Genomic DNA, 5,078 nt, shown 5'->3' with positions numbered 1-5,078 from the left:
GCGGGGACCCGCCCCCGCCTCCCCGCCGCGAGGGGCCGGGCCCGGCGCTGTGCTGCGGCGAGCGCGGCGCGGGGCTGGCTCGGGTGGTGGGTAACTGCCCGGCCCGCCAGGAGAGTGTCCTTCCCTGCAGGCATCCCCGCTCCTTGTGTGCGCATCCCTTAATCCGTACGTCCTGCCTTGCACCTGCCCCTCCGAGCTCGCGTCTTTCCCTGCAGACCATCGCTAAACGAGCGCTCGTGCCCCGTTTTGCACTATACCTGCGCACAAACAGGCCCATCTGTATTTACCGTTAATATAGATAAGGATAAAAAGGGTATAAAAAAGAACAGGAGATGCTAACCCAGTTTTACAGATGGCAAACTGAGCCCCAGGGAAATGAAGATGCCTGCCTTGGGCTGCCTAGGGAATTCACGCCAGAGCTGGAAAGGAATGGCAAAGCTCTCAGATTTCAGTTCAAAGCAGTTTCCGGCCACGAAACCTTATTCCCTTTTGTGCTAGTGTAAGATATTTCTTGATGCAAAGATGTGTCACGCAATACAGTACACCTTTCTGAGTACCCACTTTGAATGTGGTGCTTGACGTTACTTTGAAATATCCCTGGTTTCTACAGGAATCCTGGGCCCAACAGCCTCAGTGGAGATGAGAAATGCTTTGCTCTGGAAATACCATTCAGCCAAAAGAGGATCACTGCTGCTTGTGGAGCTGCAGAGCATCTGTGCCACTTAGTGGAGCAACTCTGATTTTTTCAGGCAGAGGACAGAAGTAGTAAATGCACCATTAGTCACTGTGTTATGAAGTCAGTGTTTTTCAGCAATTTCTCATTTAACTTCTACAGGTATGTCTTAATATGCTTTGCTTTAATAAGGAAGGATATAGAACTCATCAAACGACTTTCCAGGATGGCCCAGGACAAGGATACAGAGCAAAAGAAAGACCCAAAAAGGGCTTGGGAGTTCTTAGCAGAAAGCTGATGAGCTGAAGGTTGGTTGTCATTTCATATTGTACAGGCAAAGACTGTACTGATGAATGCACAGGGTAATGATGCATCCACAGCAAGTGAGCAAACTCCACCAATAAGCCATATTGACTAATCTGATCTCATTCATTCATCATCATGATAGTCTGCAGGGGACAGTTATAAAGCTTGGTTATTACTCACATGAAGAATCCTTAGGCCAGGGAACAGCTCTGCCATATGAAGAGCCCGGCCTTCTGGCTGATGGGGCTAACCATTAATACTTGCTGTAGCTGTGGAGCCATAGCTGTGTTCCCTCCTCATGGGAAGTATTAATCTGGTAAGTGCATATGCCAGGTAAGGTGTAGGCTGCTCCAAGCTTTTGGCATTTGCTTTTTCAGCCTTCATCAGGACTGTGTTTGGGCCTTGATCTTTTCAGGTTTCCATGTGGATCTTTGGGAGCCCTGTAAGTGGTTTCCCAGATGCAATTAAAAAGAGATTTATTGGAAGATTTTTAGAAGCAGCTGGATGTTACTTTAGGAGACAGTAACGCACAGTATCCAAACATGGAGTCACATCCCTACCTCACCAAGACTCAAGGAGTTTTGGGGTGGGGAAGGAGGAGATCACTGGAGGAGTTTAAGTGGATCACTGCTAGTGAGTAATTTTCCCAGACACAATTATAAAGCCTAATTCTCTGTTGCCTAGATATGTCTAGAAATCTGTGTGCTCAGGTGGAGCAGTACTATAACGTTATTCTTTAATAAACATTTCCAATTTTGCATCACTACTAATGATAGCAAGAGATGCAGGGCAGTGGAAAACTGGAACTACAGACTGAGTGTGTGTAAATTTTTGTATCACTTCAACAAATTCTTCCATATGCCTTCCATTGCTCATGTATTATTTCCTTTCTTCCCATCTAACTTTAAAACTGCCCATACCTGCGTTCTTCTCTGCTCTCTTCATCAGAGCTATTTCACAACCTACTGCAGCTCATTGGTAAAAGCTTTTGAGTTACTTTCAGCTTTGGTTTTCTCTCTCTTTGTTTTGACTTCTCTAAGTAATTTGCACTCCCTCCTGCTCGGGTGTATGCCTTGCAAATGTTTGTAAACTGTTTCTATGTCCCCTCAGAGACAAGGAACACATAGTGTCGCCACAAATCAATCCCCCACAGCTGCGCAGGGAGCTGTTGCCTTCTGTCTCCTCCCAGTGTGTCAGACTCTCATGGTAGCCACAGCCCTGAACTGAGCAGTCGGTTCCTGCCCAGCACTCAGCTCAGTGTTGCCTGGCAGGGTAGCTGTGTGCACATTCCTGGTGCCAGTGCATTGCCTTCCTCCTCTCTAGCTAATTTCTTTGTGTCCCCTTCTCTAATTTTCTAGCTCTCCTAAGGCTAGATCAATATAGTCTGACTTTCCAGAACTCTTCCCTCCTCTGCCAAGAGTTGATTAATTATTTCCTCCTTGCTAAATAGCTTTTGTTTTCCAGGTTGAATCTTATCTTAACCTAGTTTGCAATTTGTACTCTCTGTCTCAGGATTTTTATGCTGTTGTTGGGACAACCCTGACCTATTGTGTAGCTACCTCAACTCTCAGCCTATTCCCTCTTTCTTAGACTCTTCCAGATTCTGCACCAGACTATTCCTGCACCTTCCTGAGCCCTGTGGATAAGGGGAAAGTGACATCCTTGGGGAGAGGAGATTAAGGAGGCCTCTGACACAATTTTGCTGGTATCTCCCGGGCATATTGCCTTTCTCTTCCTAGCTGCTGCTGGGACACAGGCACCAAGCACCTGCCCAAATATGTCCCTTCCCTGTCCACATGCAGCTCCTGCCTCTCTCTCAGGACACACCAGAGCCCCTCCAGCTCAGCCTTCTTTGGTCAGCTGGATGGTTTAAGCACTAATTTAAAACTTTAATGAGGCACTCAGTCTAATGTTTTACTGATCCCCAGCGCTATGGTGTCCCTGGTTCGTTCCCTCTGAACAGCCACTTGTAACATGCCATACCCTTTGTTTACAGTCCTGCAGCCTATCCACCTGAGTGATTTTACAGCCTGCTATGTGATAATGCTGAACATAAAGTCCCATTTGACTTTATACATTGGGCTTGCCCGATAGCTAAGGTCCAAAGCCCAGCATGCCACAATGTCAGTGTAACAACCTGACAAAAGCCAAAGTCCTGTGTGAGATTTCAGTGTTGGCTCCTTTTTTTACATTTCCCATGCTTTGCCTTTGGTTTTTGTCACTCTGTGCTTCTGCTCTGCCTGCAGTCCTGGCACAGCTTGCCTTTTCCTTCCTCCACGGATGGCAGGATGGGCATTTGCTTTCTTCCTGCCACCAGACTGCCTGCTGAGAGACATGGCAAGGCATCCCTCCTCTGTTGCCCCCTGCCAGGCTGTTCTGGTGTGGTGAGTGCACAGCATCCTGAGAGACTTCAAAGTAACCGCCCAAAGCTGAGGCACCATCCCCACCGCTCACAGCCCAGAGGCTTTGCCTAACGTTGTCATCTGTGGCGGACCCTCATCGGAGTCTCTAGGGAAATGGAGCTTCTGGCTGGGGCAGATGCCCAGAGCAGGGAAGCAGAGAAGAGATGGGGCATGAGGAGGTAGCTGGGAATGGTGACATATGGTGAGGGGCGATGCAGAGGGCTACTGCCAGAAGCAAAATGTTTGGCAGCCACTGGGGACAGGCTTGCATTGCAAACACTATCTTTCACTTTAATATAAAGCTGGAGTCTAAGGCCAGTGTGCTGATGGTGAGTTGTTATTTGTGTTCATCTTGCTGGGAAACACCATTGTGTGTGCTGTTTGCTGTCTCACTGAAACCAGTCAGTCCTCAGTAATGAAAAGATTTTGTTGGTCCCTGGCTGAAGGGATCTGCAGAGAGTTGTCTGTCTCTGTGTTGAGGACTGGCAGCAGTCTTGCTGCATGGATGCTTTCTTGAGGTCATGCTGAACAGCTCTCTATTTGGCTTTGTGCAAGTTGGGCTCATCTGCAGCAGTTTTATATTTGGGTAAATCTAGTCATTACCAGGGCTGTTTGAACAAACTATGGTAGGCTGGCAGAGAAAATGAGGGGAAAAAAACTTGTCACTGCATATTTCCATGGAAACAAGTATAGATATTAGGGTAGATTTTATTTGGTTTTTGAAATATTCTGTTGTCAGTGGTTATTTCTGGATCAATTAGAATGTTGGCATATATTGGCAGAAACCAAACCTCAGATGTGTCTGTTGAACCTAATGCATGCAGTTCTTCTGGTCAGGCTTGGCTTCTTTAGAGAACTCATGGGTCATGAGGGAGTTATGGGCCCTTGCACACAGTGAATCATGGAGGATTTGGCCCCAAGGTCATAGAGCAAACTTCAGATGAGGTAAACAAATAGCTGAAGTGAGTATGAGGATGTCTTTGTTATGAGAGGTCAGAATACAGCACTAGAGTGATCCATTCAGGACTACAAACTATATGTACGTGAGCTACTCTACATATACATATAGTGCAGTGGCCCAGAATAATCTCTAATAAACAAGAGCCATTGAGTGTAAACTCAGCAGGAAGGTTACATCCTAATGCTACATGGTTACATTTTCAAGCTGAAACTAAAATGCAATTACATCCCATTCGTTTACTTGAAAACTGTTGGTTTTGAGCAAATGACCAGTCTTGCATGCTGCTTCAGTTTCCAAGCTGCGCTATTTATTCTAGCACAGCCTGGAAATCACAACATGAAGCTATTGAAGAACAGCAGGAAATGCGACATTGCTGGTGATGCTCTTCCAGGGAAGTAAAATGCAAAGTGTAATCAAACAGAACAAACTGTCAGATTAAGACTGGAGATTTTAAATTATTTTCATTTAAACTAATCTGAGGTGTTTATTACCTGAATAGTAAGATTATTTCTCTTTTGGTATGATTTTTACCTTCACCACTGCTTGGATTTTATCAGTTGCAGAAATCTCAGATCACTCCTCCTTTGCCTATCGGAAGCTACATCCGAACATAGTATTCTAGGATCTAGTATTTAATGTTCTAATTTAAATATGAGCTGCTTTTCCATTCTTGGATTGTACTTGGTCTTGCCTGATGGTGCTGTGCCAAGGAACTGGCAGCCAGCAGGAAGAGATT

The sequence above is a fragment of the Onychostruthus taczanowskii genome, unplaced genomic scaffold (assembly GCF_017590055.1).
Source record: "Onychostruthus taczanowskii isolate IOZ18803 unplaced genomic scaffold, ASM1759005v1 scaffold1, whole genome shotgun sequence".
Taxonomy (NCBI): domain Eukaryota; kingdom Metazoa; phylum Chordata; class Aves; order Passeriformes; family Passeridae; genus Onychostruthus; species Onychostruthus taczanowskii.
Note: the sequence above shows the minus strand (reverse complement) of the source record.